The sequence below is a fragment of the Salmo salar genome, chromosome ssa13 (assembly GCF_905237065.1).
Source record: "Salmo salar chromosome ssa13, Ssal_v3.1, whole genome shotgun sequence".
NCBI classification, from domain to species: Eukaryota; Metazoa; Chordata; class Actinopteri; order Salmoniformes; family Salmonidae; genus Salmo; species Salmo salar.
The window spans coordinates 98,304,175-98,315,752 of record NC_059454.1 but is presented as its reverse complement, the minus strand read 5'-3'; positions in this window follow the sequence as shown (position 1 = coordinate 98,315,752).

Genomic DNA, 11,578 nt, shown 5'->3' with positions numbered 1-11,578 from the left:
ACGTGTTAATAGTACAGCAGTAAAGTCAGACTCCTGGCAGTCAGGAGGCATTTTATTGGCACACACCTCCTCCTACCAAACACTGTTAGGGATTCTTTCAGGTTTTCAGGGGTTCAGATGTAACACCTTTCCCCTGCATCCCGGCTTCCTTTTAATCTACAGGCTTTTGACAGGAAATGAGCGATCTGAAACCCAAATCTGAAATCCGAAATTCATTTTTTCAGGAAAAAGGCAGCCCCGCCACTTGGTTTTGCTATAAAGCTCAGGAATGTGACTGTAGAAATGTAATGAGCTGCAGTACCAGTGAAAAGTTTGGACACACCTACTCATTCAAGGGTTTTTCGTCATTTTTACTATTTTCTACATTGTAGAATAAAAGTGAAGACATCCAAACTATGATATTACACATATGGAATCATGTAGTAACCAAAAAAGTGTTAAACGAATCAAAATATGTTATATTTAAGATTCTTAAAAGTAGACACCCTTTGCCTTGATGACAGCTTTGCACACTCTTGGCAGTGATTTCAAGTCTATGTAAATAGGCAGCAGTCTCTGTGTGCTAGTGATGGATATTTAATAGTCTGATGGCCTTGAGATAGAAGCTGTTTTTCAGTCTCTCGGTCCCAGCTTTGATGCACCTGTACTGACCTCGCCTTCTGGATGATAGTGGGGTGAAAAGGCAGTAGCTCGGGTGGTTGTTGTCCTTGATGATCTTTTTGGCCTTCCTGTGACATCGGGTGTTGTAGGTGGGCAGGTAGTTTGCCCCTGGTGATGCGTTGGGCAGACCGCACCACCCTCTGGAGAGCCTTGCAGTTTCGAGCGGTGCAGTTGCCGTACCAAGAGGTTATACAGCCCGACAGGATGCTCTCAATTGTGCATCTGTAAAGGTTTGTGAGGGTTTTAGGTGGCAAGCCAATGTTCTTCAGCCTCCTGAGGTTGAAGAGGCGCTGTTGCGCCTTCTTCACCACACTGTCTATGTGGACCATTTCAGTTTGTCAGTGATGTGTACGCTGAGGAACTTGAAGCTTTCAACCTTCTCCACTACGGTCCCACCGTTTCCTGAAGTCCACAATCATCTCCTTTGTTTTGTTGACGTTGAGTGAGAGGTTATTTTCCTGGCACCACACTCTCAGAGCCCTCACCTCCTCCCTGTAGGCTGTCTCGTCATTGTTGGTAATCAAGCCTACTACTGTTGTGTCGTCTGCAAACTTGATGATTGAATTGGAGGCGTGCTTGGCCACGCAGTCATGGGTGAACAGGGAGTACAGGAGGGGGCTGAGCACGCAGCCTTGTGGGGCCCCAGTGTTGAGGATCAGCGAAGTGAAGTTGTTGTTTCCAACCTTCACCACCTGGAGGCGGCCCGTCAGGATGTCCAGGATCCAGTTGCTTAGGGCGAGTTAGGGCGAGCTTAGGGCGAGTTTCAGACCCAGGTTGATGATGAGCTTGGACGGTACTATGGTGTTGAATGCTGAGGGCGAGCTTAGGGCGAGTTTCAGACCCAGGTTGATGATGAGCTTGGACGGTACTATGGTGTTGAATGCTGAGCTATAGTCAATGAACATCATTCTTACATAGGTATTCCTCTCATCCAGATGGGATAGGGCAGTGTGCAGTGTGATGGTGATTGCATCGTCTGTGGATCTATTGGGGAGGTAAGCAAATTGAAGTGGGTCTAGGGTGACAGGTAAGATATGATCATTGACTAGTCTCAAAGCACTTCATGATGACAGAAGTGAGTGCTACAGGGCGATAGTCATTTAGTTCAGTTACCTTTGCTTTCTTGGGTACAGGAACATGGTGGCCATCTTGAAGCATGTGGGGACAGCTGACTGGGATAGGGACTGATTGAATATGTCTGTAAACATCTGTGCATGCTCTGAGGATGCGTCTAGGGATGCCGCCTGGGCCGGCAGCCTTGCGATGTTTAACACCCTTAAATGTCTTACTCAAGTTGGCCACGGAGAAGGAGAGCCCACAGTCCTCAGAGCGGGCAAAGAAGGTATTTAGCTTGTCCGGAAGCAAGACGTCGGTGTCCACGACGTGACTGGTATTCCTTTTGTAGTTCATGATTGTCTGTAGACCCTGCCACATATGTCTTGTGTATGAGCCGTTGAGTTGCGTCTCCACTTTGTCTCTATACTGACATTTTGCCTGTTTGATTGCCTTGCGGAGGGAATAACTACACTGTTTGTATTCTGCCATATTCCCAGTCACCTTGCCATGGATAAATGCGGTGGTTCGTGCTTTCAGTTTTGCGTGAATAGTGTCATCTATCCACGGTTCCTGGTTAGGGTATGTTTTAATAGTCATAGTGGGTACATAATCTCCTATACAGTTTCTGATAAACTCATTCACCGTATCAGTGTATTCGTCAATATTATTCTCTGAAGCTACCCGGAACGTATCCCAGTCCACGTGATCAAAACAAACTTGAAGCGTGGATTCCGATTGGTCAGACCAGCATTGAATAGTCCTTATCACGGGTACATCCTGTTTGAGTTTCTGCCGATAGAAAGGCAGGAGCAAAATGGAGTCGTGGTCAGATTTGCCGAAAGGAGGGTGGGAGAAGGCCTTGTAGGCATCACGGAAGTTGGAGTAACAGTGGTTGAGTGTATTAGCAGCGCGAGTACTACAGTCGATATGTTGATAGAACTTCGGCAGCCTTTTCCTCAAATTTGCTAGAAAGATGTCGGCATCGAGTAATTGTCTCTGGCCCCCTCCCAGTTAGGGGGAGTGATGAGCTCTACAGCAGAGTCTCACAACTCAATCGCTGGTTGAAAACTGTTTTCTGCCCCTATCAAAAGATAGAATTTGTAGATAATTGGCCCTCTTTCTGGGACTCACCCACAAACAGGACCAAGCCTGGCCTGTTGAGGAGTGACGGACTCCATCCTAGCTAGAGGGGTGCTCTCATCTTATCTACGAACATAGACAGGGCTCTAACTCCCCTAGCTCCACAATGAAATAGGGTGCAGGCCAGGCAGCAAGCTGTTAGCCAGCCTGCCAGCTTAGTGGAGTCTGCCACTACCACAGTCAGTGTAGTCAGCTCAGCTATCCCCATTGAGACCATGTCTGTGCCTCGACCTAGGTTGGGCAAAACTAAAGTTGGCGGTGTTCGCCTTAGCAATCTCACTGGAATAAAGACCTCCTCCATTCCTGCCATTATTGAAAGAGATTGTGATACCTCACATCTCAAAATAGGGCTACTTAATGTTAGATCCCTCACTTCCAAGGCAGTTATAGTCAATGAACTAATCACTGATCATAATCTTGATGTGATTGGCCTGACTGAAACATGGCTTAAGCCTGATGAATTTACTGTGTTAAATGAGGCCTCACTTCCTGGTTACACTAGTGACCATAGGTGTTGCTAACATTTACGATAGCAAATTTCAATTTACAAAAAAAGAAAAGACTGTGTTTTTCGTCTTTTGAGCTTCTAGTCATGAAATATATGCAGCCTACTCAATCACTTTTTATAGCTACTGTTTACAGGCCTCCTGGGCCACATACAGTGTTCCTCACTGAGTTCCCTGAATTCCTATCGGACCTTGTAGTCATAGCAGATAATATCACAACAATATCACAACAAATAATCTGCTCAGACCCCAACCAAGGATCATCAAAAGTCGTGTTATAAATTCTCAGACAACCCAAAGATTCCTTGATGCCCTTCCAGACTCCCTCTGCCTACCCAAGGACATCAGAGGACAAAAATCAGTTAACCACCTGAGGAACTCAATTTAACCTTGCGCAATACCCTAGATGCAGTCGCACCCCTAAAAAAACAAACATTTGTCATAAGAAACTAGCTCCCTAGTATACAGAAAATACCCGAGCTCTGAAGCAAGCTTCCAGAAAATTGGAACAGAAATGGCGCCACACCAAACTGGAAGTCTTCCGACTAGCTTGGAAAGACAGTACCGTGCAGTATCAAAGAGCCCTCACTGCTGCTCGATCATCCTATTTTTCCAACTTAATTGAGGAAAATAAGAACAAACCTCAATTTATTTTTGATTCTGTCGCAAAGCTAACTAAAAAGCAGCATTCCCCAAGAGAGGATGGCTTTCACTTCAGCAGTAATACATTCATGAACTTCTTTGAGGAAAAGATGATGATCATTAGAAAGCAAATTACGGACTCCTCTTTAAATCTGCGTATTCCTCCAAAGCTCAGTTGTCCTGAGTCTGCACAACTCTGCCAGGACCTAGGATCAAGGGAGACACTCAAGTGTTTTAGTACTATATGTCTTGACACAATGATGAAAATAATCATGGCCTCTAAACCTTCAAGCTGCATACTGGACCCTATTCCAACTAAACTACTGAAAGAGCTGCTTCCTGTGCTTGGCCCTCCTATGTTGAACATAATAAATGGCTCTCTATCCACCGGATGTGTACCAAACTCACTAAAAGTGTCAGTAATAAAGCCTCTCTTGAAAAAGCCAAACCTTGACCCAGTAAATATAAAAAACTATAGGCCTATATCGAATCTCCCATTCCTCTCAATTTTTTTTGATAAAGCTCTTGCGCAGCAACTCACTGCCTTCCTGAAGACAAACAATGTGTACGAAATGCTTCAGTCTGGTTTTAGACCCCATCATAGCACTGAGACTGCAGTTGTGAAGGTGGTAAATGACCTTTTAACCTCTTAGGGCTAGGGGGCAGTATTTACACCGCCGGATAAAAAACGTACCCGATTTAATCTGGTTACTACTCCTACCCAGTAACTAGAATATGCATATACTTCTTTGATATGGATAGAAAACACCCTAAAGTTTCTAAAACTGTTTGAATGGTGTCTGTGAGTATAACAGAACTCATATGACAGGCAAAAACCTGAGAGATTCCTTTACAGGAAGTGGCCTGTCTGACCATTTATTGGCTTTCTTTGACATCTCTTTCCAAAACAAAGGATCTCTGCGGTAACGTGACACTTCCCACGGCTCCCATAGGCTCTCAGAGCCCGGGAAAAAGCTGAATGTCGTCATTCCAGCCCCAGGCTGAAACACATTATCGCCTTTGTCAAGTGGCCGATCAGTGGACAGTGGGCTTAGGCGCGTGCACTGGTCGCCCCCGTCTTTCTTTTTTTCCCTCTATTTACCGAAACGCAGATTCCCGGTCGGAATATTATCGCTTTTTTACGAGATAAATTGCATAAAAAATTATTTTAAACAGCGGTTGACATGCTACGAAGTACGGTAATGGAATATTTAGAATTTTTTTGTCACGAAATGCGCCATGCTCGTAACCCTGATTTACCATTTCGGATAGTGTCTAGAACGCACGAACAAAACACTGCTGTTTGGATATAACGATGGATTATTTGGGACCAAACCAACATTTGTTATTGAAGTAGAAGTCCTGGGAGTGCATTCTGACGAAGAACAGCAAAGGTAATAACATTTTTGTTATAGTAAATCTGATTTTGGTGAAGGCTAAACTTGCTGGGTGTCTAAATAGCTAGCCCGTTATGGCTGGGCTATGTACTTAGAATATTGCAAAATGTGCTTTCACCAAAAAGCTATTTTAAAATCGGACATATCGAGTGCATAGAGGAGTTCTGTATCTATAATTCTTAAAGTAATTGTTATGCTTTTTGTGAACGTTTATCGTGAGTAATTTAGTAAATTGTTAGTAAATTCCCCGGAAGTTTGCGGGGGTATGCTAGTTCTGAACGTCACATGCTAATGTAAAAAGCTGTTTTTTGATATAAATATGAACTTGATTGAACAAAACATGCATGTATTGTATAACATAATGTCCTAGGGTTGTCATCTGATGAAGATCATCAAAGGTTAGTGCTGCATTTAGCTGTGGTTTGGGTTTATGTGACATTATATGCTAGCTTGAAAAATGGGTGTCTGATTATTTCTGGCTGGGTACTCTGCTGACATAATCTAATGTTTTGCTTTCGTTGTAAAGCCTTTTTGAAATCGGACAGTGTGGTTAGATAAAGGAGAGTCTTGTCTTTAAAATGGTGTAAAATAGTTATATGTTTGAGAAATTGAAGTAATAGCATTTTTAAGGTATTTGAATATCGCGCCACGGGATTAGACTGGCTGTTGCGTAGGTGGGACGATTTGGTGCCACCTACCCTAGAGAGGTTAATGGCGTCAGACCGAGGCTCTGCATCTGTCCTCGTGCTCCTAGACCTTAGTGCTGCTTTTGATACCATCGATCACCACATTCATTTGGAGAGATTGGAAACCCAAATTGGTCTACACGGACAAGTTCTGGCCAGGTTTAGATCTTATCTGTCGGAAAGATATCAGTTTGTCTCTGTGGATGGTTTGTCCTCTGACAAATGAACTGGACATTTCGGTGTTCCTCAAGGTTCCGTTTTAGGACCACTATTGTTTTCACCATATATTTTACCTCTTGGGGATGTCATTCAAAAACAATGTTAACTTTCACTGCTATGCGGATGACACACAGCTGTACATTTCGATGAAACATGGTGAAGCCCCAAAATTGCCCTCGCTGGAAGCCTGTGTTTCAGACATAAGGAAATGGATGACTGCAAACTTTTTACTTTTAAACTCGGGCAAAACAGAGATGCTTGTTCTAGGTCCCAAGAAACAAAGAGATCTTCTGTTGAATCTGACAATTAATCTTGATGGTTGTACAGTTGTCTCAAATAAAACTGTGAAGGACCTCGGCATTACTCTGGACCCTGATCTCTCTTTTGACGAACATATCAAGACTGTTTCAAGGACAGCTTTTTTCCATCTACGTAACATTGCAAAAATCAGACGTTTTCTATCCAAAAATGATGCAGAAAAATGTATCCATGCTTTTGTCACTTCTAGGTTAGACTACTGCAATGCTCTACTTTCCGGCTACCCGGAAAAAGCACTAAATAAACTTCAGTTAGTGCTAAATACGGCTGCTAGAATCCTGACTAGAACCCCTAAGAAATATCATATTACTCCAGTGCTAGCCTCCCTACACTGGCTTCCTGTTAAGGCAAGCGCTGATTCCAAGGTTTTACTGCTATCTTTCCAATTTGGTCCTGCCGTACAGGCCTACAAGTATGCTACAGTCACAAGACGCAGGCCTCCTAATTGTCCCTAGAATTTGTAAGCAAACAGCTGGAGGCAGGGCTTTCTCCTATAGAGCTCAATTTTTATGGAATGGTCTGCCTACCCATGTGAGAGACGCAGACTCGGTCTCAACCTTTAAGTCTTTACTGAAGACTCATCTCTTCAGTAGGTCCTATGATTAAGTGTAGTCTGGCCCAGGGGTGTGAAGGTGAAAGGAAAGGCTGGAGCAACGAACCACCCTTGCTGTCTCTGCCTGGCCGGTTCCCCTCTCGCCACTGGGATTCTCTGCCTCTAACCCTATTACAGGGGCTGAGTCACTGGCTTACTGGTGCTCTTCCATGCCGTCCCTAGGAGGGGTGCATCACTTGAGTGGGTTGAGTCACTGACGTGGTCTTCCTGTCTGGGTTGGCGCCCCTCCTTGGGTTGTGCTGTGGCGGAGATCTTCTTGGGCTATACTTGGCCTTGTCTCAGGATGATAAGTTGGTGGTTGAAGATATCCCTCTTGTGGTGTGGGGGCTGTGCTTTGGCAAAGTGAGTGGGGTTATATCCTGCCTTTTTGGCCCTGTCCGGGGGTATCATCGGATGGGACCACAGTGTCTCCTGACCCCTCCTGTCTCAGCCTCCAGTATTTATGCTGCAGTAGTTTATGTGTCAGGGGGCTAGGGTCAGTATGTTATATCTGGAGTATTTGTCCTGCCTTATCCGGTGTCCTGTGTGAATTTAAGTTCTCGTTCTCTCTCTCTCTCTCTCTCTCTCTCTCTCTCTCTCTCTCTCTCTGAGCCCTAGGACCATGCCTCAGGACTGCCTGACATGATGACTCCTTGCTGTCCCCAATCCACCTGGCCGTGCTGCTGATCCAGTTTCAACTGTTCTGCCTGCGGCTATGGAACCCTGACCTGTTCACCGGACGTGCTACCTGTCCCAGACCTGCTGTTTTCAACTCTCTCGAGACAGCAGAAGCGGTAGAGATACCCCCAATGATCGGCTATGGAAAGCCAACTGACATTTACTCCTGAGGTGCTGACCTGTTGCACCCTCGACAACCACTGTGATTATTATTATTTGACCATGCTGGTCATTTATGAACATTTGAACATCTTGGCCATGTTCTGTTATAATCTCCACCCGGCACAGCCAGAAGAGGACTGGCTACCCCTCATAGCCTGGTTCCTCTCTAGGTTTCTTCCTAGGTTTTGGCTTTTTCTAGGGAGTTTTTCCTAGCCACCGTGCTTCTACACCTGCATTGCTTGCTGTTTGGGGTTTTAGGTTGGGTTTCTGTAGAGCACTTTGAGATGTCAGCTGATGTAAGAAGGGCTATATAAATAAATTTGATTTGATTTAAAATTCCCAGCTACAAAAAATGCAGCCTCAGGATATATGGTTTCCAGTTTGCATAAAGTCCAGTGAAGTTCTTTGAAGGTCGTCGTGGTATCGGCTTGAGGGGGGATATACCCGGCCGTGACTATAACCGAAGAAAATTATCTAATACGATCGGCATTTGATTGTGAGGTATTCTAGGTCAGGTAAACAAAAGGACATGAGTTCCTGTACGTTGTCACAATTACACCATGAGTTGTTAATCATGAAACAGACACCCCCGCCCTACTTTTCCCGGAGAGATATTTATTCCTGTCTGCATGATGAACTGAGAACCCAACCGGCTGTACCAACTCAGACAGTATATCCCGAGAGAGCCATGTTTCCGTGAAACGGAGTATGTTACAATCTCTGATGTCTTTCTGTAAAGAAACCCTTGCCCTGAGCTCATCAACTTTATTATCCAGAGAGTAAACATTAGCAAGTAATATACTCGGATGTGTTTGGTGGTGTGCACGCCACAAGTCGGACTAAAAGACCACTCCGAGTACCTCTCCGCCGCCGGCGTGGTTTTTGGTTGGCTTCTGGAATCAGTTCAATTGCCCTGGGGGGTGCGAACAAAGGATCCGCTTCGGGAAAGTTGTATTTCTGGTTGTAATGCTGGTAGTGCTGGTGAGTTATCGCCGCTCTGATATCCAATAGTTCTTTCCGGCTGTATGTAATAACACAAAATAAATTCTGGGCTGACAATGTAAGAAATAATACATAAAAAACTAAGCACTGCATAGTTTACCAAGAGCTAGAAGCAAGGCAGCCCTCTCTGGCAGGATAAGACAGTTTTACTGAGCTCATGAAGCGTTTATAAGTTCTTCTTCAATTATCAATGTTTATATATCATTCATTGAAATGACCATTGAATAGATTCCCAGATCTCAGACTGTGGCTTTAACAAGCCCAGCACGGTCACCGGGGCCAACACTGTCACTAGGGCCAACACTGTCACTAGGGCCAACACTGTCACTGGGGCCAACACTGTCACTGGGGCCAACACTGTCACTGGGGCCAACACTGTCACTGGGGCCAACACTGTCACTGGGGCCAACACTGTCACTGGGGCCAACACTGTCACTGGGGCCAACACAATCACCGGGCCCAACACAGTCACTGGTGCCAACACACCCACCACAAGACAGTCCAGAACACACGGCCGGAGGTCGTCACACTATCTGGCACCAAACTACTTGTCACATTTGGCAGAGATGAACAAACCGGAGGCTTAATAATGTTTGTTTTTCTCATTTTTTATGTTTCTTGTGCCTTTTAAGAGCTTGGAGGCTTGTTACATTTTGAGATTTCAAGGCATTTGTGGTTTCCAAGTACTCCGCTAGTCCAGACTCCCGCAGTGAACACCTAGCTAGCTGCTGAAGAAACTCATGACTAAGAGTTGTAGCACAGATGGAGATAGGAAACCAGGAAATGTATCTATAAGAAGTTGTAGGTTGCACTGCTGCTCTGTTGCATAACAAGAAGCTAGATGTGTGGTCAGGAGTGCATTCTTCATTGATTCAGTCTTAAACTGAAGTCTGCAGCAGTGCAAAGCTGCTCCTTAAATGGACAAACAGAAGGAGCTAGATAGAAGCTTCATCAGCAGACAGCATTGAGAAAGTGAGACATAGTTTCTGTACCAAGATACCACATGGGTTTTGTGTGGTCACTTGCCTGTCTCTTCAGTTTTCTGGTGTGGACTCCATCTAAGTAGTCGACAGAGATTCTGTAGGACACTCACAGACTAAACTCTCCTCTGATTGGTTGAGTTATTACAAAGGCCTACCACTGAAGTGAGGTTCTGGATCAACGAAAGGCACCAGTATGATAGGCTAAGCATAGAATTAATTATTGGACAGCCCACATCCGTTTGCTGGAGACCCTAGACTGAGTCACATCATAGTGTGGTTGGTGAGCTCAGACTGAACCCTGTAACTGGGTTTGTATCAACCCAAACCCCAGAGACAGACAGGCTGCTGCTATTCTTAGACTGGAGACAGATGTGAAATTGTGCAGCTCAGGTTTTCTCATCCCTAAACCCCTTTTCTTATCCCTACAGTATGTCCCTTTTTATCAAGCGTTAGCCTACACACATATACACACACATAGTACAGTACATCTTGCTGCTATTGTACTGTATAGTGTCATTACTCTGTGTTGTGCTGTGTTGTGATGGGTTGTGATATGCTGGGTTGTGCTGTGTTGTGATGTGTTGTGTTGTGTTGTGCTGCGTTGTGATGTGATGTGTTGTGTTGTGATGTGTTGTTGTGTTGTGCTGCGTTGTGATGTGTTGTGTTGTTGTGTTGTGATGGGGATGTTCTCAAATGAATGAAGTTGCACAATTGTATTCAGTAGCAGTGAGGACAGTTTATTCATCTTCTAGGTCAAGACAAGTATTAGAGCTTAGGCTGGTCCAGTGGAGGGAAGGCAACTCCAAACCCCAAATTACAGCCTCCACATTGGGCTTTTCTCCATCATTAGACTCAGCTCTAAAGCCAAAGGCTTAATAATCCTCCCATATCCTATGGGATTGTGTGTATTTGTCTTTAAACATATGAGCCAATTTGTTTCTACAATGATCTTCTAAGGCAGTCCAGGTAAGAATAGAAGTTGACTTACTTGAGTTAAGCCCCTAGGTGCTATGGTGAGGAGGATCTCATCCATCTTACTCTGTCTGTTTAGGTTCCAAGTTTTTTCAGGTCGTACCAGTCGAAAGTATGAATTATACAAAGCTTAATTTTTTTGAGGGTCAAAAGAAGACTGGAAAATATATTCTCAGCCAATGTATGTAAATTAGGATTTTAAAATGTAATGCATTCGGTATTACTGATGCAGATTTATTCCATCTTTAGCTGTAATTTTAGGAGGCTGTCTGAGAAAAAGGCAAGTGTAACCTGAGAATAAACCTACCTAACCTGAGGCAGGTCTGCTCTTAGCCAAGGATAGGACACATTCCAGACAGATCATTTATCCTTTATATGTAGGTGGCCTGACCAGGAAAAACTCTGGAAAAACTCTGGGTCTTAGTTATAGCCTAGAGTTTTTCCTGCACTGATTTCATGGTCAGGAAACATGTCTGGTCCTACATGATTGCTTTATGTCCTGTAAGAGACAAATAGGACTCAGTTTAGATAATTAGTATGCTGTCATACCCACACCATTTCCATT